General features: G+C 35.5%; 1 protein-coding gene across 4 annotated transcripts in view; it reads right to left on the bottom strand.

The window, feature by feature from the left end:
* LOC115222632 (protein sprouty homolog 2-like) overlaps positions 1-26,027 on the bottom strand; it is a 165,324-nt gene that overhangs the window by 43,438 nt on the left and 95,859 nt on the right. For all 4 annotated transcript variants that reach the window (XM_036511545.1, XM_036511546.1, XM_029792945.2 and 1 more), the window contains exon 3: positions 23,242-23,284. The gene's annotated coding sequence lies outside the window, so the exon portion shown is untranslated. The remainder of the gene's footprint in view (positions 1-23,241; positions 23,285-26,027) is intronic.

Genomic DNA, 26,027 nt, shown 5'->3' with positions numbered 1-26,027 from the left:
AAAATGGGCATTGTTTATTCAAATGTTTATCGTATTTACTTGTAGTCAGTTTATTGTGAAAATAAGCATTATTATTCTTTACTTGTTTCATTCATTTGGCTGTGGCCATGCTGAAGCCCTGCCTTAAAGGGCTTTAGTTGAACAGATCGACACCATGATTTATTCTAACGGCATCTTTTGCCAAACCATTAAGTTATTGGGATGTAAACACACCAACGCCAGTTATCAAGCGACAGCGGGGGGGGGGGGGGGGGGAGACAAACACACAGACATCTTTATCCACAATGAGCTTATTTCAGTTTCTTATTTCTTTACTGCCCACAAGGGGCTAAATATAGAGGGGACAAACAAGGACAGACAAAGGGATTAAGTTGATTACATCGACCCCAGTGCACAACTGGTACTTAATTTATCAACCCCGAAAGGATGAAAGGCTAAGTCGACCATGGCGGAACTTGAACTCAGACAAGACAGCAGACGAAATACCACTAAGCATTTCGCCCAGCATGCAAACGTTTCTGCCAGCTTGCCGTCTTTCAGTTTCTGTCTACCATATCTACTTACAAGGCTTTGGTTGGCCAGAGGCAATAGCAGATGTTTGCCTAAGGTGCCACACAGAGGTTGGGAAGGAAACTTCTTACCATACAGAGCCACACCTGCAGAAACAGCTTCAATTTTTTTTCGGTTTTCAAAAAAAATTTTTTTAATGTAAATAGTCGTTAGTGCTAAAAATCATGTTGTGCATATGCGTTTGCTAGTTAATCACATAATAATTATTGAAATACATACACTCAAGAAACATTGGTGAAAACAAAGATGTTGGTAATAAATGCAATTATTAATAAATATGGATACAGAAATATCACAAAATAACAACAGCAAAAAATGAATAAATAAAAACGTTTTCCCTTTAATTTTTTGCTGTTTTTTCATTATGAAACATATGAGTAAGCTGAGTAATTCCTTTCAGAAACAAAATATTCAGGTATACACAAAATGCTTTGTTAGAAACAAAACTCTGAAAGCAGCAAAAATCCAACAACATAAGAAGTGACTTTAACAAACAGCATTAGAGACTGTAAACAAATAAAGGAAAGAATCAGAGTTTTCTCCTTTACAGTAGCAAATACACAACTTCCTTTAACTATTTCAGCATTTAAACTGTATCTGGCCACTCACACCTACCCTACAATGTCATTGCAAAAAATAAGTAATCATATCAAAATCTCAAAGCTATGAGGCAATAAATGATTAATTTAAAACAATATGAATAAATAAGCATTTGACAGGGTTCAGGCAGAAACAAGACTGACAGATGCATGTGCTGTCAGGTAAATCCATGTCATGTGATAACAGGTAATTGTTAAGCACACCTGCATTTGTTTACTTTAAGTTCATTTTCCCATGAGAGCCCGATGCTCTCCCTATTGCTAACCCTTACCTACCTATCTCCCTTCAAGCTACAGACAATTTGTTAGCAACAAATATCAGAAAAATTTATTTTATTTTATTTTTGCAGCATGGAAGACACAAGTTAGCCATTCAGAAACATACGAAGGTTATTATATTCAGTTAAACATTTATAAGTAATACGGTGTCAAAATTTTGTTGCTTGAAACTGCAACCTTTCCACTGATAACAAAATTCTGTTGCATTTATATATTTTTAATTTCATGCATGCGCATTGTTTTTGATTTTCTCAACTACACGCTATGGTAGGGTCAGCTGGGCACTGTCCATGAGAAAAACAGCATGAGAAAATGCAATTCACTCTGCCAGAAATTTGGAAACGACATGCTGTACTACTTGGCATCCACACTGGAAGCTCCAATACGGGCATTTCAGAGTGATTGGGCGTCAATCTGAGGACATATACTGAGAATAGTAAAAATCAAACATCCAGTCAACATCATGGTGTTTGGAGTGATCTCTAGTGATGGCAACATTATGCCGCCATTCATCTTCCCACACGGCCTCAGTACCATGTCACACAAGCAGGAGAACCCAGTCGTGGGTATCAGACACTTTCTGCAACCACATCACTCCTAACATCTGGGCACCTAACTCCCCAAACTGCAACCCACATCATTATTATGTGTGGGGTACAGTTGAGCAAGAGACCAACAAAACTCCTTGTAACATCAAAGATGAATTGAAGGCAAGGATTATGGCAGCATTTACCAACTTAAATAAAGAGATAGTCCAGAAGAGTTACAGGAGATTCCTAAGTTGTTTGGCAGCTGTGGTGGAAGACAGTTGCGATTTTATTGAATAAATTTACTCATTAGTATTTCAAAACATTTTTATGTAATTTTGATACATAAATCTGGTAAAATGAGATGTTAGTGTTATTTTCATTTTTGCATAATTTAGACAACAGTTTATTCACCACACCCTATGTGTGTGTGTGTGTGTATATATATATATATATATATATAAAATAGATTGGTCATAGGATTGTGGTTTCGATTCCCAGACCGAGTGTTGGGAGTGTTTATTGAGTGAAAACACCCAAAGTTCTACGAGGTTCCAGCAGGGGATGGTGGCGATCCCTGCTGTACTTTTTCACCACAACTTTCTCTCACTCTTTCTTCTGTTGGCTTGCTCGTGGGGTGGCTTCATTTGAAGGCTAAAACAATGCGAAGCGATGTGTAGCAACATGTGATAGCAACACAGTGATATATAATATATCCAAACTTACAGGGAAAAATTAGATTTAGGATTAAATCAAATTTTATAAAATATATAAAAATTTTCAGAATGAGATAAAAAATCCAAGGCTGTGAAAGATTTTAGAACATTTATAAATAGGTCTTACAGCTGTTTCTAGGATATTTTATATATCCCTTCATCGGAGACAGTGTGAGAAAACTATTGCATAACCATTTTCTCACACTGTCTCCGATGAAGGAATATATAAAATATCCTGGAAACAGTTGTAAGACCTTCTGTTTATAAATGTTCTAAAATCTTTCAGGGCCTTGGATTTTTATCTCATTCTGTTAATTTTTATATATACACATGCTGATGGGCTTCTTTCAGTTTCTGCCTACCAAATCCACTCACAAGGTTTTGCTCGGCCCGAGGCTATAGTAGAAGATACTTGCCCAAGGTGCCACGCAGTGGGACTGAACCTGGAACCAAGTGCTTAGTAAGCAAGCTACTTACCACACAGCCACTGACATATATACATACAATATATATATATACATATATACACATACAATACATATATATATACATATATACACATACAATACATATATATATATACATATATACACATACAATATATATATATATATACATATATACACATACAATACATATATATATACATATATACACATACAATACATATATATATACATATATACACATACAATATATATATATACATATATATATATATACATACAATATATATATATATACATATATACACATACAATATATATACATACAATATATATATACATATATACACATACAATATATACACATACATATATATACATACAATATATATACATACAATATATATACATACAATATATATACATACAATATATATATATATAATATATATATATATATACATACAATCAGAATTTGATAAAGCAATATCCATGTAAGGGATTGTTAAAAACAATCCCTATGCCACTGTTTTACCAAATATATTGATAGGAAGATCATCAATATATATGTGTATAAAGAAATCATAAAATTAAAGTCAATAAAAGAAAATGGAGAAGAATAATTCAAAAGATGCTTGATTTGTTTTGTTTGTATTACAATTGGAAATGTAATGCAAAGGAAAAGACGAAAAAATACACCTATAAGAGTATAAAAGGAACCGCCTCAACTAATAAAATAACCCAAATAATATTACCCATCCCGCAAAAAGATATGCCACATACATATGTATGTTTCAATATAGCAATATTTGAGAATAATGAATAATTATAACTTAAAAAGATGCAATAATCTGTATATTGTTAAATCTCTTCAGGAAAAATAAGTGTAGTTTATATATAGGCGCAGGAGTGGCTGTGTGGTGTGTGGTAAGTAGCTTGTTTACCAACCACATGGTTCCGGGTTCAGTCCCACTGCGTGGCACCTTGGGCAAGTGTCTTCTACTATAGCCTTGGGCCGACCAAAGCCTTGTGAGTGGATTTGGTAGACGGAAACTGAAAGAAGCCCGTCGTATATATGTATATAATATATATATATATATATATATGCGTGTGTGTGTTTGTGTTTCTGTGTTTGTCACCCTAGCATTGCTAGACAACCGATGCTGGTGTGTTTATGTCCCCGTTACTTAGCGGTTCGGCAAAAGAGACCGATAGAATAAGTGCTGGGCTTACAAAAGAATAAGTCCCGGGGTCGAGTTGCACGATGAAAGGTGGTGCTCCAGCATGGCCGCAGTCAAATGACTGAAACAAGTAAAAGAGTATATATATTGCAAATAAGAAAATGGAGAAGCACAATAGTTGATTCATCAACATTAGGACAGTAAAATGTTAACTTATTTATTTATTAAAATGATAATTATAATAACATACATACATGTCATTTATCCTAAATATTAAATTATACCAACAGTATATTGGATAGATATTATTCCTTAGTAGGTTGGACCCACAACCCCTAACTTTCTTGGAATTATATATATATATATAAAAGTTTTCATGGACATGAAATGTGAACTAAAACGCTTAAAAGGACGAATCATCTTTTAGTTTTGTCAACTTATTATTTCACCCACAAGGCATTGGTCAGTCTCAGTTAGTGAAACAGAAATGAAATGGGGGATAAGAATGTGACTGAGGTCTCCAGTTCTGTCTCACTGCTTGACATTTATATATACACACACACACACACACACACACACACACGCAATGTGTGTGTGTGTATATAATTTATATATATAGTGTTAATAACTGCATTGGAAATACACCAATTTTCAACTTTATTAGGACCTATACTACTTACTATATGTGTGTTTACACACACACCATTTCTAAAGGTCATCATCCTAACCTCTGTTTTTCACCTGTTACTATTATTATCATTGGTGTTTACATTTGTATCAAAATACTGGTCTCTTGTACCCCCAAACATCTTTTCTCTCACAAGCTTACACCCCCACCTTCTACCCACTACACAACACAACACATACACTTTCACATATCCATCAACTTTACCAAATCACCTCCCTTTATTCCTCACCACCACCAGCACCTCTCTCTCCCTTATCATAGTCTTTCCTCCCTGTCCTCCAGCCTTGCTATCAATGACACTCCTACCACACCTCCCACTCTTTCTCAACTTCACTCCAGACATACATCTTACTCTCTTATAAGCTTCTTTCTCCCTTTATCTATTTTGCTCTCTCTCTCTCTCTATCTATCTATCTCCCTCCCTCTCTGTCTATCTTTTTCTCCCCTTCTCTCTCACTAGCTTGCTTCCTACTTAGCTCCTTCACTTCAACACCTTCCACTTACTACTTACCTAACCCTCCAGCTCTGCCAAAACCATTCATAAATTGACACAATTCAGTCTCTGAAATATATCTTCTACTCTAATAATGATGGTTAGTGGAACCTTCCTTTATTTTGCCCAAACAAGTGTGGTTCATGCTATAAGATTATGAACAAATCGTTTTATATAATATTACTATGTATTCAACATAGAGTTATAATTGTGCACAAGTATAACTAATAGACTGATTGGAAGCACTCATACATGTGCATGTGTATGTGTGTGTGTGTGTGTTTATAAATAAGTGAGTGTGTGTGTGTGTGTTTATAATCATCAGTAGTTTGTATATCCAAAAAAAAAAAAAAAAAAGCACATTCTAAAACTTTAGAGCAGTAATATATAGTTTTAGGAAGGTTATTGCTGTGATCAGTCAGAGAGTGACCATTGGTACACACCTATAAAGTGTTTAGCCTACAAGTCACTTATACAGCTTTATAGGTGCAAAACCAATGGTCACTCTCCAACCAGGTGTAACAATAAACTTCCTAAAAATATATATATTTAAATATATTGATAGAAATGGTAAGACAAGAAAAGAATGAAAGAGACCTCGATATTATGTAAATAGAGGAATTTATCTGTAAATATAATATATGACAATTATTTGGTAGCCATAAGTTTTGGATGCCGAGGTGGAAACCCATGCCGCCATCTCTTCAGTTATCTGGCAATTGGAAAAAATGCTATGAAAATGACCATTAAACAAAGGGAAATTACTGTGTGATTGACCGTTATTAAGATAAAAGAGCTATTTGAATGACCGCTAGGTGAGGGGAGGGAGTAAAAAAGTTCATAGTATTCGCGTAAGCGCACATGTCTATACCTACACATGCGCGCTTGTAGTGCTGAACTCTGTGGAGGGAATGTGTAGAAGTGGTAGATCCAGGAAGATATTGGATGAAGTGGTGAAGTGTGATCTTCAAACGTTAGTCTCATGGAAGTGATGACAAGTGATTGAGACCTTTGGTGATATGCTGTGCTTGAGGAGACTCATTAAGCCAAGTGAAATCATAGTACTGGCTGATGCCAGTGGTAAGTTAAAAGCACCGATTACACTCTTGGAGTAGTTGATGTTAGGAAGGGCATTCAGCCATGCCAAATCAAACTGAAACTGTTTGACCCATGCCAGTATGGAAAGTAGAAGCTAAATGGTGATGATTATGACACAAGCAATTATGTATATTTACATCTATGCATATGTACCATTATGTGTTAGTCTGTTTGCCTCCGTATCTCCATAATAATAAATAAATGCGTCCTTTTAAAACCTAGCCAGGCTCATGGGTCCAGTTTCCCGGTTTCTATGGCGTATGTGTTCCCCAGCTGGACGGGACGTCAGTCCATCGCAGCGTTACTCATTTTTGCCAGCTGAGTGGACTGGAGCAACATGAAATAAAGTGTTTTGCTCAAGAACACAGCGCGTCGCCCGGTCCAGGAATCGAAACCACCATCTTACGCTCATGATGCTGACACCCTAACCACTAAGCCATGCACCTCCACTCCGTGTCTCCATACAAACACATAATTTCTTAACTGTGAGTACAGGTACAGGATCAATTTTCTTCAACCTTTGCTTTCAAAACCTAATCCTAATCCTGATTTTTTCTGAACTAGGGGTAGATACACACTAAATTAACCCTTTAACATTCAGATTGCTCAGCCAAATGCAATGTTTACTCATTCATACTGCTTTGAATTAATCATGTGTATCTCATAACTTTGGGATTTCAATAATATGGTTGTTTACTTTTAAAATAACATTGTAGGGTAGGTGGGAGAGGCTTGATCTGGTTGGTTTCAACATAAAACTCATAGAATATTTGGGCTGAATACAGCTGGTTTGAATGTTAAAGAATTAAACAAATATTGGCTTCAAATTTCGGCACAAGACCAGCAATTTCAGCGAAGAGAAAGCCAATTACATCAACTCCAAGGCTCAACAGATTTATATTTTATCAACCCCGAAAGGGATGAAAGGCAATGTTGCCTTTAGCAAAATTTGAACTCAGAATATTAAAGATGCTGTACTTGTCCATTAGTATAAATGATAGAAGTTTAATCTATAGTATTAATATACTGACAAGTAATATTCATGGCCACTTCAACATTGCTGTCCATTCAAATGGACTCTACTGCGATTTTTTAACCCCAAGAGGACATCCTTTCTACTGGTCAATGATGCAGAGCTACATCCAATAAATTGATATACTGTAATGTGCAAAGTATTAACTCTGTTAGGAGTGGCTGTGTGGTAAATAGTTTGCTTACGAACCACATGGTTCCGGGTTCAGTCCCACTGCGTGGCACCTTGGGCAAGTGTCTTCTACTATAGCCTCAGGCCGACCAAAGCCTTGTGAGTGGATTTGGTAGACGGAAACTGAAAGAAGCACGTCGTATATATGTATATATATATATGTGTGTGTGTGTGTATGTTTGTGTGTCTGTGTTTGTCCCCGCAACATCTCTTGACAACCGATGCTGGTGTGTTTAGGTCCCTGTGACTTAGCGGTTCGGCAAAAGACACCAATAGAATAAGTACTAGGCTTACAAAGAATAAGTTGTGGGGTTGATTTGCTCGACTAAAGGTGGTGCTGCAGTATGGCCACAGTCAGATGACTGAAACAAGTAAAAGAGCAAGTCTGGCAGATGTGAGAATTTGTAGTTCCTGCTCTTAAATTAGTGTGGATTATAAGAAATTCCAAACCATCAGTGTCCATAAAGTTAATGTGCCAGTGTGTGTTTGCATGGCTGAAATCTTAACATAGTTCATGTGTATGAAGCCATGACTATACACCACCATCAACACTGATCCTATGCACTCCACCTTCTTTACTCTTGACATAAACCCCATCACAGAAATTTCTGTCAACTCACATACTCACTCTTTTTTTGAATGTACAAAAAGAAAAAAAAAAATTCCACTTTCACTGACCACCATACACTACTAAATGACCCTAATTGACCTTCAAGTAAGAAATACTTCAACCAAATAATTCTTCCAGTCTGCCACTCCTTGAACTCTTGAAGTATTTTCTTTTCTTCCTATTTTTAATCATTTTCTCTCATCCCCTTCACATTTCTATTAATAACCAAATTACCATTCTGAGATTCTTACCATAACTATGGATCCCTTTCTTTTACTAACACTCTTTCAACAAAATTAAATACAATAATACCTCACTTTATGAGGACCTGCTTTAGGAGACCTCAGTTTCACAAGTTTTATTTTATAATAAATATAAAAAGGTTAAACAACCATTTTGTGTGTGTGTGTGTGTGTGGCAACACTGGTTCTGAAGTGTCTACACAGCAACAGAGTACCATGGGAAATCATTGCTCTGCTTTGTGAGTTTTTGCTTTACAAGTGGTCTCCAGCAACAAACACAAAAAATAAATTGGGATTATCCCTTTTCTGTTAAACTGCACTCTTACTGTTTCAATTAATTTTGAAAATAATGAAGATTTTAGTAAAATAACATTGTCATTATGAAGTTGATGTTTAGAACATAAATTATCATGAAATTTCGATGGAAGATTTTAATTTAGATCACTATATACTGCTGAGACCCCCTTTGGTCATGACTGACCATGAGATTGCACCTAGAAAGTTACCCTCCAAGGCACATGTCTGGGCAAGGTTGTTTATGGAAGACCAGCAGTCGCCCATGCATACCAGCCTCCCCTCTCCAAGCCACTGATGTTATCCAAGGGAAAGGCAAAGGCCGATACAGCTTGGCACCTGTGATGTTGCAACTCATTTCTACAGCTGAGTGAATTGGAGCAACATGAAATAAAGTGTTTTGCTCAAGAACACAACACGCAGCCCGATCCGGGATTCGAGCTCACAACCTCACAATTGTAAGCTCGACGCTCTAACCACTGAGCCATGTGCCTTCACTTATAAAACAAGAAGATTTTGTATGAGAAACAAGAGCTGTTTTAAGCAGGCTAGTGTCAAAAGGGTTAAAAAAAAATCAATTTGTACACAAGTTATTTCCCCAATACAATTGCTAACTGCAAAAATTTACAAGATGCTTCAGCAAAGAATCAGACCTCTCTTAGAACCAATACTCAGATGAAAATAAAAAAGAAAACCAACATAAATTCCAGGTAAATCAATCACTACAATATACATACTTTCTTTATGAAGCTTGTTAAGAGAACAAGAGACCTTGAGAAAAAAAAAAACTTTTTAAAAACAGACTTCAACATGATTCATCACAAAAAATTCAACCCTTTAGCATTTGAATAGGCCACATCAGGGCCAAATGTTCTGCCTATTTTGTGTTTAAACTGACCTAGTCATGCCTAATGCATCATCAAAATCTCAAAGCTACAAGATAATGTATGATCAACTCAAAACAGTGTGAATAAATAAGCATTATATTTGACAGGAAGGTGCAGTGGTTAGAGCACCAGGCTCACAGTCATGAGGTAGTGAGTTTGATTCCTGGACTAGGCTATGTGTTGTGTTCTTCAGCAAGATATTTATTTTACATTGCTTCAGGTCACTCAAGTGTAGAAATGAGTTGCAATGTCACTGGTGTCAAGCTGTATTGACCTTTGCCTTTCCTTTGAATAACATTGGTTGTATGGAAAGAGAGTAGGCTAGTATGCATATAGGTAAGTTGGTCTTCCACAAACAACTGTCTGGACTTATGCCTCAGAGGGTAACTTTCCAGTGGGATGGGCTTTACCCTTAATAATCTCAATGCTAAAAGATTAATACAAATTCTAGAAGTTTATGGTGTCCTTGAAAAAAATCATAAATGTCATCAATATTCTCCTCAAGGAAACAAGGGCCTAAGTACTCTTAGGTGAGATGGACAATTTTTTAAATTCTTGCAGGAGTACTACAAGGAGATACTATGGTACCTTAACTTTTTGTGGCTGCATTAGTTTATGCTATGAGAATTACCATGGTCCAAAACATTCACCTAAAGGAGCGGTTCTCAACCAGGGTCCATATAAGATTTCTGAGGGGTCCACAGAATGAAATAGTAAATTGGGAATCCACAGTAGTATTTTAAGGGCCCCTGAAAAAATTTTGTCTTAGATATATGCATTGCTATGTATTGCAAGAAACAGCTAGGTTTCTTTCTCTAATGTTTTACATAGTTCAACCAACACAAGTTAAAGTGTGAAAACAAAATAGGAATTTTGAAGGAAGTTTCTATAAAACTAGTTTTAAACATCAAATGACTACAGAGGTTCACTAGAATAGAATAATAATAATCAGAGGGATCCATAGGTAAAAAAAAAACAGCTGAGAACCCCTGACTTAAAAGTAATAACTGATAGTTTTAGATGATATTATGTTATTATATTCAGTTGAAGAATTCCATCTGTTGTTGAAAGTGTAAACTGCAGCTGTTCTGATTGATTTATGTGTGAACACATGCATAGAAAAAAAAAAAAAAACTGAGCTCATCACTTCCTTAACCTCCTTAAAAGGATACCTAGGCTGATTGATCAGCCCAAGTGATACAAGCTGAAAGGATTTTGAGGCTGATCCATTGGCCCAATGAAACAAATGTTGTGAATGGTTGATCTTGATGTGTAATATCAATCAGAGACTGTCTTTCAGTAGATATTTTTTTGTTTGTTTTTTTACATAAACATTTATGCTTATTATTTTATTTACTAACATGAATTGTGCTGTTTTAGATTTTCTTATTGTGATAGATGTATTGTACTGTTTGTAAGCTTTCATAATATATATATATATATATATAGTTTTGCATATTAATAAAGTAGTTTTAGGCACTTTATCCTTTGCTTTCTACATGCACCCATCAATTTCAATCTCAATAGTAAAAACGTTTTGGTCTTTTTGGCTACACATACCAAAACACCATGTGTTTTAAAGGGGTTAACCTTTTTAATACCAATGCACATAAAACTGCATACGGCTGTATGATACAAACTTCCTGTTTAAAAGTCAGAAATTAGTTGAAACAAAAGTTATGTATTTCAACAGAAACATGGCAACTAAACAGTCAAAGTAATTCAAATCAAAACCTTCCATCATAATTTCATGTTAATTTATGCTCTAAACACCAACTCAAGTTATTTTTACCCAATTCTTCATTATTTTCAAATTAATTGAAATAAAGGAAGTGTATTTCAACAGAAACAGTTAGTGAAAGATTTAATCAATCATCAGAAGGCATCATTACCTCAGAAGAATATAAGCTGAAAACTATATATATATATATATATATATATATATATATATATATATATATATGATTAATAAATCTAAGGGTACCGAATTTTTTAGAAAAATTCTTTGCTACCAGTGCTCTAGTGAGAAGAAAAATTAGTCAATAGACTATATATTATTCATAGAATGGCAATGCCAATTGTAAAAGAAAATCATTTTATTTTATTTACAAAAGATTGCTGAAACTATGCATAGTCCAGGAAAGATAGGGTAAACGTTTTTATTTCTCATTCCCTTTCAGAACTACAACTATTAGTGGTCTGGAGTTTAACTGCTCTTTCTAGTGAGTCAGATGTCCTATTATGGTCATCTCTTGTGTTTAAATGTACACTGTATTTATGCATACATAAGGTGGCGAGCTGGCAGAAACGTTAGCACACCGGGCGAAATGCTTAGTGGTATTTCGTCTGCGTTACGTTGTGAGTTCAAATTCCGCCGAGGTCGACTTTGCCTTTCATCCTTTCGGGGTCGATAAATTAAGTACCAGTTACGCCACTGGGGTCGATGTAATCGACTTAATACCTATGTCTGTCCTTGTTTTGTCCCCTCTGTGCTTAGCCCCTTGTGGGTAATAAAGAAAATATGTATTTATATATATATATATATATTATATATTATATTATATATATATAAAACAAACTCACCAAAGAATATTAATGCTTATATCACTCAAACTTGGTCAATACCTAACATAAATGGCAATAATCTGAGAATCTGAAATATAAATCTGAAACTAACTTTTTCATAGCAATACACACAAATATGTGATTAGTTTGATGAGTGTGTATGTGTGAATTTATAAGTGTGTGTGTATGTCTGAAATGTGTACATGTTGATGTCTATACATATGTTTATGTCAGTATTTATTGATGTATGTGTATTATGCTGGTGTCTATATAAATGCACGTTTGTTGTACATGTATTGTTTTATGCTCCTGCATACTCTTTACTCTCCTTTACTTGTTTCAGTCATTTGACTGCGGCCATGCTGGAGAACCGCCTTTAGTCGAGCAAATCGACCCTGGGACTTATTCTTTGTAAGCCCAGTATCTTATTCTATCGGTCCCTTTTGCCGAACCGCTAAGTGACGGGGACGTAAACACACCAGCATCGGTTGTCAAGCAATGCTAGGGGGACAAACACAGAACACAACAACGCCATACATATATATATATATATACATATATATGACAGGTCTTTCAGTTTCTGTCTACCAAATCCACTTACAAGGCTTTGGTCGGCCCGAGGCTATAGTAGAAGACACTTGCCCAAGGTGCCACGCAGTGGGACTGAACCTGGAACCATGTGGTTGGTAAGCAAGCCACTTACCACACAGCCACTCCTGCGCCTAATGTTAAGAAACAATGATGATGATGATGATGTGTCTATGTTAGAAATCAGCATGATCATGATGATCATCAGTATTATAGTATTGCTTACTTAGCAAAATTTACTCTCAAGATCCTTGAGAACTAAGAAACTTTCTAGGTACCAGCATCACAAGTGAAATATAGAAATCACAATATAACAACAACAACAGCAACAACAATGAAACAACAAAAGTAAACCATTAAAGCAGTGCAGGCTATTTACAAATACCAAGCAAAAGAACTTTTAACTGATATCTTAAACAAGAAAAAAAAAAAAAATTATGCCGGACATTGTGTAGATATACAAATAGGCAGGATGGTCGGTGGGAATAATGGCTTTAATCATTGTACCTGTGGCTAAATAACAACAATAACATCAATTTTCTAAAGAGAAATTTTGAAATTTATCTAAATGATATATTTGAAATACTAGCTGTAAGAAAACTGACAGTGAAGTGGTAGTGGTGGTAGTAGTGATAAGTGGTGTCAGCGGTAGTAATAAGAGTAGTAGTGCCAGTAGTATTAGTGGCAGTGGTCGTGTTGGTGATAGTAATAATACTAGTGCACACGTTTGTAGTAGTAGTAGTAGTAGTAGTAGTAGCAGTAGTAGTAACAGTACAATAGTATCAAAGAAGGTACATATACACACACACTTACACACTGTGAGAAAAAGTTAAATCTTCTATCGTGGTTTCTTTTTTGTCCCCCACCCCTTCGTCACAAAGTTATTTATGTCATTCAAACAAATAGATAAATAAATACATGTACAGGTGTAATAATTTTATTCCGGCAACCCCTCACCTTAGCTGGACTGAGTTTATTCTTATTTCTTTACAGGTGAGAGAAGAAAGCAAGTAAAATAACACCAACAACATTACTATTATTATTATTATTATTATTTATAATAATAATAATAATAATAATAATAATAATAATAATAATAATAATAATAATAATCCTTTCTACTAAAGGCATAAAGCTTGAAATTTCGGTGCGGTTGGGGTGGATCTAGTCGACTACAACGACCCAGTACTCGGATGGTACTTATTTTATTGACCCAGAAAGAATGAAAGACAAAGTGAACTGCAGCAGTATTTGAACTCAAAAAGCAAAGATGGACGAAATGTCACTAAATATTTTGTCTAATGTGCTGACGATTTTGCCAGCATGCTACTTAATAATAATAATAATAATAATAATAATATCAAAAAACAGTGGTTCAATCACCAGAGTTGCTTGATATGGTGATTCACTGAGAGAGAGAGAGAGAGAGAGAGAGAGAGAGAGAGAGACTAATAGACAAATTTTAAACAGTTAAACAGAGAGGCAAAGAGATAGATAGACAGACAGATAGACATAGACAGAAAAAAGATAACACTAAAGAAAGGTTAAGAGGGATAGAGTGGGTGGTAAGGAGTGAGAGTGAAAAGAACAAGAAAAAAAAATGAGTCACAGAGAAAGAAAGAGAGGTGATGTGAAAGAAGGCACAGGGCACACACATTCACACAAGTAAATGTGTTTGTACATTGCTCTGTGTGTGTGTGTGAGAAGAGAGATGATATAAAAGACATAAAGAGACCAGTTTAAATTGTAAGCTTGCTTGCACACACACACACACACACAGCCATATAAACACATACATAAGCTATTGTAGTGTTCAGCTTAAAAAAAGAAGAAAAAAGAAAAGAAAAAAAAGTAGTGTAATCTTAAGACACTTTTTTTTTTTCCTTTTATAAACGATTCTTTTTTTATACTTTATTCAATTCTGCCCACTCCACTTCATTATTCCAGCTAATTGAGTTCAATGTATGTGTATACCTTTACAAATACTTACACAATACACTTTTATTTATTTATTTATTTATTTATTTACTGGATATTTTTTTTACCTGTTTTATTGATTCTATTTTATTTTTTTATTTTTACATTTATAGAGCATTTAAAAAAAAATCTTGTCACATTTTTTTGTTATATTAGAGATTTTTTTTTCTTTATTCTCTATGTCCCCTTACTGTCATATATATTGCATATGCAAGTATGTAAATATAAATGCACACACACACACAATTCTTTTTTTTTTTTGCTGATTTGGTGTGGCTTTACAAATCAGAAATTTGTAGCATCAGCATAGATATATGTTAAGGTGTAGTTTACTACACATGAGTTACCTTCTACAATAATATGACACACAAAAAACTACATAAACATGTATGTGTGTGTGTGTGTGTGTGTGTCTGTCTGTCTGTCTCTATACATACAGACATAGAAATCATCAAATCATCTTAACATTCACTTTTCATGCTTGCATGAGTCAGACAGAATTCGTTGAAGCAGATCTTCTAGGTCAGATGCCCTTCCTGTCACCAAGCAAGGTAATAAACATTTCCCCATATACAGACATGTTTTTCAAGGAAAACTGGAAATGAATGACATTACTTTGTTTAAAATGTGATGCCTGCCTATAATTATTGTGCAATACCAAGACAAGGGAGCAGGCAGAATAGTTAGCACACAGGGCAAACTACTAAGCAGCATTAATGGTCTAAGTTCGACTTTGCCTTTCATCCCTTTTGGGGAGTCAATAAAATAAGTACCAGTTGAGCACTGGGGGTCAATGTAATTGACTTCCCCTCCTCTTCCAGACTTGCTGGCCTCGTACCAAAATTTTAAACCAATATCAAAACAAGGAGACACATGCATACACATATATGTTTGAGTGATGAAATGTTCTTGGTTTTGTGGTAAAAGAAAATACAGGAGGATCAGTTAATTATGATTTTATTCAACATATTCCCTCTCAGATTCACATACTTATTGCAGCTGTCTTTCAGTTTTTCTAAGCCCTGTAAAAGAACTCAGAAGGTCGAGAGCCTCGAACCAGTCCTTTCACGATACCCTTTACAACAGAAACTTTTCAGCACCCCCTTATACATATATGACAAGAAACAGGGTTGCTTGATCCACTAATGAGTGTTTCTGCTCCATTGAAGACCTAGTAAAACAATGGTTTGACAGTCATTAAAATAACGAAGGGCTTATCTTTTTCTCTATCTCTTTCCTCTTCTTTCCTTTTCTACTGAGGGTAGTGGAATATCTCCTCTATAGCTTACTATCTCTATCCCTTTAATATACTTTAACCTCTCAACTAGCACAAAACCACTTCCTTCAGTACCACTTCTCCCAGACAAGGGATCTTTGTCCCGCAAGCTACCTGGCAACTCCACTTGTGTGTTGTAAAAGGCACCAGCACTGTTGCCGCATAAAAACCACCCCGTTTGGTCTGTAAAGTAGTTGGCTTTAGGAAGGGTATCCAGCCATAGAAACCATGCCAAAGCAGCTGGTGCAATTCTGTGGCTTGCCAGCTGCTATCAAACTCTCCAACTCATGCCAATATGGAAAACAAATGTTAAATGATGATGATTATGCTGATGTTCAGTAAGGTCATCTAACCCAGTCTATTTTTATAGGCCCATTCTTTTCCTATACACACACACACACACACACACATCTTCAAAGCCTTGAAACAATATCTTAGAAGAAATGCGGGCAATTCAAACAGTTCTATCTATGAGATTTGCTAATTAATTTCAAAGTATATCTGAAAATGGGGTGGTTGGGTGGGGAAGAGTTTAAGACAAGAAGCTTGAATGTGATTTTATGGAAAACAAAATTCAGTAGGAAGTAGTATTCCCAGAAGTGATTATGAGTGATTACCAAAATTGGGCCAGGGCCACATAATCTCTGGATGCAGCTGAATGGCAGCAAAGACATGACAGGAACAGGATAGCGCAGTACATACATTGGTCAATATGCTGCACTGCTGCACATGCAAACTCCCTCACTTAGAGAACAGGAAGGAACACAAACCACCACAAGTTGCCCAGAATTATGAAGTTACCATCTTTTGGAATTTCAGTGTTCCAACTGATTGAGAAATAAATAACTGACCAGATATCTGGGGCAGCCCCTGGCTCCCCAGACCTTGGTCGAACCGTCCAACCCGTGCTGGCGCGGAAAACGGACGTTAAACGATGATGATGATATCACACAAACTGTGTTGAAGACTTGGTCTTTTGAGTGATTTTGCAGCCCCACTGACTAAAACACATTTCAGAAAACACTTGAGAAAACTGAGCAAATATAAAGACTTGGAGACAGAAATCAGAAGAATGTGGCATCTCAAAGCAACATTTTATTGGGGCATTTGGAATGATATCAAAAGGAGCAAACAAACATGTAGACGAAATTCCTAGCAGCCCCAAAATAGGTGAATTGTAAAAGATCATACTTTACATGTTTTACATAAATTCCTCTCCATTTGACCCTTTCGTTACCAACCCAGTTGAAACCGGCTCTGGCTCTGAGTACAAATGTCTTGTTTTCATATGTGTTGAATTAAGATCTTCCACCAAACCTTAGTCACAATTCATGTTCCCAACACTAGCTGAATGATAACTAAGTTATTTTACTAAATTCCTTGTTATATTTAAAGTAATTGTAATAACACAGAGCATCTCAAAATAAATACAGTAATGAAAGGGTTAAATGCAAGCTTGCTCATTCAGTGTTACCATAAATTTTATAAACAGATTTTTTTGCACTGACAACAGTTTTTCAATTGCATGGCATCTATAGATGCAAAATCTTGTTGTCCCTTGACATTTTTCCTTGAGAGACGAGTGTAGTTTGTATAAATTAAAACAAAACCAAAACCAAAAGGAGCATAAGAATAATAATGGTTTCAGTAATTCAGAGGAGAGGATAAAATCACACTGACCACAGTGCTTGACTGGTATTTAATTTATTGGCTCTGAAAGGATGAAAGTCAAAGTCAAAGTTGGGAGAATTTGAACTCAGAGCATAAAGACAGAGAAAATGCCACTAACACTTTCACATTTTTGGCACAAGGCCAGCAAGTTCAGAGAAAATGGCAAGTTGATTACATCAAACCCAGTGCTCTCAACTGAGTACTTATTTTAGTGACTCCGAAAGGATGAAAGGCAAAGTCAACCTTAGCAGAAAAATAACTCAGAACATAAAGACTATGAAATACCACTAAGCATTTCATCTGGCTTGCTAGTGAATCTGCCAGTTTCCCACCTTGATGATGATGATGATTGATTGATGGTGGTGTTGGTGGTGATGTTGATGATGATGATGAAGATAATAATAATAATAATATTAAAATCAATAACAATAATCCTTTCTACTGAAGGCACAAGGCCTGAAATTTGGGGGGAGGGGGTATAATAATAATAATAATAATAATAACAATAATAATCATCATATGTTGCAAAGATTGGTGCACCAGGAGGAAATAATGACTCATCTAGATACATACAAACACAAACACACACACACACACATGCTTGTATCATATCTGTGAATAGAGTATAAACTGCTGCAAAGTGTGTCACCCCAACTGACCTCCCAACATCATTAATACAACCATAATGAATGTGTTTGCTGTCATCATCATCATCATCACTTTTGACAGCAGATACAAAACGTCTTAAGATTTCTGATCCTGCCGGAATTGACAAAAACTGGTCCTCAAAGTTATATCATTAAAATTCACTCGCACATGTGTATACGTGATTAAAGAAAAGAATCCATCAAAATCTCTAAGGGTGTGGGGTTGAGGAGTACATATAATGACAACAGTCTTGAATTAATCGCTATCAGCTCTCTTTACTCTCTTACTCTTTTACGTGTTTCAGTCATTTGACTGTGGCCATGCTGGAGCACCACCTTTAGTCGAGCAAATCGACAGTACTTATTCTATTGGTCTAATAGAATCCACTCACAAGGCTTTGAAGACACTTGCCCAAAGTACCACACAGTGGGACTGAACCCAGAACTATGTGGTTGGTGAGCAAGTTACTTACCACACAGCCACTTAATAATCAATAATGTCTATTCAGTCCTTACTGTGAGTAGGGAGATTAATAAGAAAAAAGTATCTTTTATATTATGTTCAGCAAGAACACAGTGAAGTGGTACCAAATTTAAGTGATTGTGTCAGTTTATGTCAGAGATCACTGTTTTATTCAATTCCAGTCATCTCTGGTTGAGCAGATCCTTGATCAAAAGCATTCCAGTTTTTACCATATTAGCTTATCATGGTTAAGCTGTTGGACTCAGAACTGTAAGGACCAGGTAGCATAATATGTCTTTGAATAGCAGTCTTCATTTCACATTTTTCCACTCCATTCAGTTGCAAATGCAAACTGCCACTATCCCTTGATGGCTACAGCATACAGGATGATGATGTCCCAAAAGTTTAAGACAGCAGGTTATGATTTGAAAGAGATTTAGTTAGTTTTACTAGCAAACTGAGCAGCTACATGAGAGATATTTCATTAATTAGCTTGTGTGTGTATCCACACAAACATATATATATATATATATGTTTTTCTGGAGAAAAGGTAGTGCCCCAGAGCCTTTACAGAGGGAGAGAGAGAGAGAGAGAGAGAGAGAGAGAGAGAAAGAGAGAGAGAGAGAGAAAAGAGACAGTGAAGTAGCCTCAAACTAGAGGACTTGTCCAAATGCTTGCAAAAGAGTGCACTTCACTAAAGGCACTTAACATGTTAAGTGATGGTGTTCAACAGGGTGGCAGTTTAAGTCTACCATCCATGCTGCAGTGGAAATTGAACTCCGAACACAAAGAGTTGCAATGTGTGTATGTATGTTTATATATATATATCATATATTATTTTGTGTATCAGTAAATACAAACATTAATACAACTGTGAGGGTCATCTCAATATTATCTACACACTCTAATAAGAACACTCAATCAACTTATCTTCAAATAACATTGCTATTACTGTTGTTTTTGTTGTTGTATGACGGGAAGAGGAGGAGGAGGAGATAATGACTTCATTTCAGCACACACCCACTGCAATATCTGGGTAGAACAAACTACCAAGGCAGCTTCAATGTCAGCAAGAGATACCAGTCAAATCATTTTTTTTCCCCCCTCAAATCATATTCCTTACTAATTTCAAACCGCAATCATCATCACAACCCCCACCAGCCCAAGAAAGTATTGAGGGTACTGTATATGTTCAAGACAAATTTGTCTGAAAACACTGAACAGTCTGATGCCGTTGATCATAAGCCTTATGGATTAGTGTGTAGACCTAGGGTTGAAGAATAATAACATTTGGATAAAACTGAAACACGTAGTCATTGATAATGTTAACTACTTGCAAGTGTGTGTGCATTGTGCTGTATAAGTTTAAGATGTTAGTCTAGATAATATAAGGTCAAACTTAGCTTTTCACAATGCAATGTATTGTTTCATGAACAAAGATTTTTTTTTTTGTTTTTCGATCTGTTCAGCATTTGCCATTCATCTTTTATTTTCTCCCCACCAATTCCAGTGAAAAAAAAAAAAAAATGTGTGAGCAATACTATATACAGAGTGCTGCAACCTTTATCATTCACATTATCTTGTCAAAAGTAATGCCTATTTATTTATATTGTTTTGAATTAATCATGCATTTTCATGTAGCTTTGGGGTTTTGATGAGGAAGTTGTTAAGTTTTTAGAATGGTATTAAATCAACCCACAATACTTTCAAACCCTCAAACCAGTACTTATTTTATCGATTCTGGAAGAGCCTATGATGAAGAATGACCTCAGATCATAACTAAATACTGTAAGGCATTTTGTTTGCTGCACTCTTATTATTCCTGCCAATCCATTATCATAATAATCTCAATCAATATTCAGTTGAAGTTTCCTACAGAAATATTTACTACACTCAGAACCACTGTTATGAAATCAAAGGCACAAATGTAGAATACTGAACATCTAATTTATATTTAATTCATATTGATGTTCGACTTACTGATGTCACAAAAGTGCTGCTGCTGCTGCTGCTATTATTATTATTATAATTATTATTATTATTATTATTATTATTATTATTATTAAGGCGGTAAGCTGGCAGAATTGTTAGCAATACCGGGCAAAATGCTCGGTGGCATTTCGTCCGTCTTTACATTCAGTGTTCAAATTCCAAAATGGTCAACTTTGCTTTTCATCCTTTGGAAGGGGGGTGGGTCAATAAAATAAAGTACCAGTTGAATACCCGAGGTCGATGTAATCAACTCATCTCCACCCACAAAAATTGCTGCCCTTGTAGCAAAATTTGAAACCGTGGCAAGCTGACAGAATTGTTAGCATGCCAGGAGAAATTCTTAGCAGCATTTTGTCTGCCTTGACATTCTGAGTTCAAATTCTGCTGACGTCAACTTTGCCTTTCATCCTTTTGGGATCAATAAAACAAGCACCAGTTACACACTTGGATTGATATTATCAACTTATCTCATCCCCTAAAATTTCAGGCTTTGTATCATTAGTAGAAAGGATTATTATTATTATTATTATTATTATTATTATTATTACTAAGTTGGCAAACTGGCAGAATCATTAGCACACAGGACAAAATGTTAAGTGGCATTTCTTCCAAGTCTTTACAATCCAAGTTCAAATTCCATTGTGATTGACTTTGTCTTTCCTGGATCAATAAATAAGCACTAATTGGATATTGGGATTGACTAAATCGATTTAACACCTCTCTCAAAATTCCAGGCCTAGTGCATCATGATGATAATCATTATTATTATATACACAGTATCTAGTAGTAGTTATGAAGGCTTGAATCAGATCTTTACAAAGAGAAGAATATCTCTGGTATTCTCTGAGAGAAAGAAAAAAAAAAGACAGGCAATTATAAAGATTCTTATTTAAAACCCTTTAGATTTGACATGGAAAGAGCTGTGGTTGCAATCAAGCAATGAAAATTTTAACACCTTAAGAAATAAGTAAAAAGTGAATTTTAATATTTTTTTTGGTGTGATTTTTAATATGGCTCTTCTGTTATCTGATTGCTTCAGTTCCAACAAAGATAGGATTCAGATCATTAGTCAAACTCGACCCAAGTATTTTGAAATTTAGAGGTCATTTTTATACAACCACCCAACCCATGTTAGCATGGAAAACAGACGTTAAACGATGATGATGAACAAACCCTAATATTTTTAAGTATCAACAAACTTTTTTGCTTTCACACATTTAGTACAAAGCAGTGTTGATAGTGTTATGTTCCAAACACCAGCTTCAAGAATGATAAAGTTATTTTACTAAATTTTTCATTATTTTAAAAGTTAACTGGAACTAAGGCAGTGTATTTCAACAGAAATATGGTAACAAAAGAGTTAAAAACTTAAATACATATTTCTTTATTGCCCCCAGGGGGCTAAACAGAGAGGGGACAAACAAGGACAGACAAAGGGATTAAGTCAATTACATCGACCCCAGTGCGTAACTGGTACTTATTTAATTGACCTTGAAAGGATGAAAGGCAAAGTCGATCTCGGTGGAATTTGAACCCAGAACATAACGTCAGATGAAATACTGCTAAGCATTTCGCTCAGCGTGATAACAATTCTGCAAGCTTGCCGCTATTAAATATAGAATTACTGAACTACTGTTTACAGTGAAGAGAAGAAGTGCATATTGTCATGTTTGTTTTAAGCCTGGTACTATTTTATTAGAATCTTTTACCAAAATGCTAAGTTAGGAAGAGATAAACAAATCAACACTTGTGAAGTGATGGCACAAGGACAAACAAACATCAAATCACACACACACAGGGGACCTACACAGTTCCCATATACCCAATTCACTCGCAAAGTATTGGTTGGCCCAGGGGCTACAGTAGATGATACATATCTATGGTACTACATAGTGGGACTGAACCTGAAACATAGTTTCAAAATTAGCTTCTTACCTACACAGCCATGCCTGTGCATATATGTAAGATGTTTATAAAAGATGTACTAAAGATATTGTTATTCCAGTGATATTCCTATAAGTTTTTAACTGTTAAATATTCATCATTTGTTAAAGGTTCATTAGCATGTTTGTAAATCTGATTACCCTACACTACTTGAGAATGATAATTTCTCCCCAGCAGTTGCTTGCATAAGATTTGAAACTCAGTTTTAGACACACATAAAGATTAAGTTATGCAAATTAAATATTAAAACAATAAAAATTGAATTAGCTAAGATTCTGACTTACAAAGCATCTCCAGGAATGTAACCTTTTCTAAGTAGAGGATTGCCTGTAAAAGAAAATGTAATTTGATATATGCATGCTAAAATATTTAACTAATTAACTGTATATAAATAAATTAATAACAGAATAATAACAAAACAACAATGACAGCAATAATGATGGTTTAAATTTTTTGCACAAGGCTAGCAGTTTTGAGGAGAGGGATGAGTTGATTACATCAACACCAGTATTTGACCCTCAAAGGATGAAAGGTAAAACTGACATTGATGGGAACTGAACCCAGATTGCAAATTTTATTCAATGTCCTGATGATTATTCTTTTACTTGTTTCAGTCATTTGACTGTGGCCATGCTGGAGCACTGCATTTAGTCGAGCAAATCGACTCCAGGACTTATTCTTTGTAAACCTAGTATTTATTCTATCAGTCTTTTTTGCCGAACTGCTAAGTTACAGGGATGTAAACACACCACCATCAGTTGTCAAGCGATGTTGGGGGGACAAACACAGACACACAAGCATACACACACATATACATATATATACGACGGGCTTCTTTCAGTTTCCGTCTACCAAATCTACTCACAAGGCTTTGGTCGGCCTGAGGCTATAGTAGAAGACACTTGCCCAAGGTGCTACGCAGTGGGACTGAACCCGGAACCATGTGGTTGGTAAGCAAGCTACTTATCACACAGCCTGAATAATAATAATGATAATAATTTTCTGTTTGTTTCCACTCCACCATTTGAGTAATGGTGTCTGTCAATGAATTTATGTCCCTATAACTTAACGGTTCAGCAAAAAAGACTGATAGAATAAGCAGCAAAGCTTAAAAAAAATAAGTGCTCCAGTTGATTCATCCAAATTGAATTCAAAGTGATGCTCCTGCATGGCCACAGTTTATTGACTGAAACAAGTAAAAAGAAAAGCAACAACAATAACAATAATTATTTCCTCTATAAGCACAATGCCTGAAATTTGGGGGATGGGACAAGTTGATCACATCAACCCTGACACTCAGCTGGTACTTCTTACCAACCCCAAAAGGATGAAAGGCAAAATCAAGTTCAGCAGAATTTGAACACAGAACAATAAAGACAGACAAAATGGTCCTAAGCATTTTGTCTGGCATGCTAACCATTCTAGCAGCTCACTGTCTTTGATGATGATGATGATGATGATGGTGGTGGTGGCGGTGATGATGATGATGATGATGATGATGATTTCTACTAAAGGCACAAGGCCTGAAATTTTTGGGTAGGGGACTAGTTGATCACATCAACCTCAGTGTGTAACTGGTACTTAATTTATCAACCCTAGGCAAAGTCGACTTCAGTGGAATTTGAACTCAAATTGTAATGACAGATGAAATACTGCTAAGTGTTTTGCCCAGCGCACTAACAATTCTGCCAGCTTGCCACCTTTATTATAATACTACTAATAATAACAATAATAATAATAATTTCTATATTTTTGCCACAAGGGGCAACAAATGATGAAATTTTACAAGAGCAAATTACAAGCTGTGAAGGTTTTTGAGAAGAATCCAGTAAAAGAAAGAGAGGAAATGAAACAACATACATACAAAAAAGAAAAGATAAATAATAAAAAAAACCCAATAGGACAGCTAAGAAAGAGAGATGATGGGAGTGAATAAGGGAACTCCATGTATACTGGATTATCTTAACTTTCCAAAACAAGTACACACTCCTGCATTCTTCTGGCTCAGTTCTCTGGACTATAGTTATACGCTTAGAGTACACACAATCCCTCGAGCAATACTCTAATTGCTAATCCTGCCAATCTTTACCATTATCTTTCTTTCCATGTAGTACACAATGAAATTGATGAAACTACTGGTTAAAGACAGGGAACTCCTTATCCATAGTTATTTCACTCTTGTTCACTATTCTATCTGTTTCACCTCAGCCATGCAGGCTAAAGAAAAACTAGCTTATCTAAATCAAAAAAGAAAGAGGTGAAGAGACCTTTCCTGATGAATTTGGCTGGTAGCTGTGATCTGACTTCTGTTCAGTATTTTGAGAATAACTCATATATATACACACACCCATACATATACATATCAATAGAAACAGGTGGGCTGCTGTTCACTACAGCTTTTTCAGACATGTTCTTTATTGATGAAAAAAAAAGTGTTACATTATACAAAAGAAAAAAAAAAAAGCCTTTTCATCTACTGTTTAAATATACATGATTCTTGGGAATCCTGAAAATTTATATATATGAAGTTGGTTTTTATGTTCAGTTATAATAAAAAAAAAACAACTATTTTATTATTCTTATATAAAAATGTTGTCAGTGACTTTGAAGTTATATGTGTGTATGTGTATGTGTGTGTACTCACATATATTGTGTAGTTAAGAAGCTCACTATGTAACCATATGTTTTTGGGTCAAGTTCCACAGCATGGTAGCTTGGGTGAATTTTACTAGAGCCTTGGTGGATCAATGCCTTATAGATGAATTTGGCAGATGGAAACAATGTGGAAGCTCTGTGTGTGTGTGTGTATTCCCCTCACACCCATTTGACAACTGGTGTTGGTTAATATGTGTCTCTAGCTTTGGCCAAAAGTCCAATAGAATTAGTAACAAACTGAAAATATTAGGGGGCAGTTTGTTAGACTAACCCCTTGAAGGCAGTGCCCCAGCAAGCTCACTGTTCAATGACTGAAATAAGTAAAAGATAAATGGAATATACACACACACACACACACACACACACACACACACACACACACACACACACACACCCTCATATATATGTATAAATA

The sequence above is a fragment of the Octopus sinensis genome, linkage group LG20, assembly GCF_006345805.1.
Source record: "Octopus sinensis linkage group LG20, ASM634580v1, whole genome shotgun sequence".
NCBI classification, from domain to species: domain Eukaryota; kingdom Metazoa; phylum Mollusca; class Cephalopoda; order Octopoda; family Octopodidae; genus Octopus; species Octopus sinensis.
This window is presented reverse-complemented; position numbering and strand designations above follow the sequence as displayed.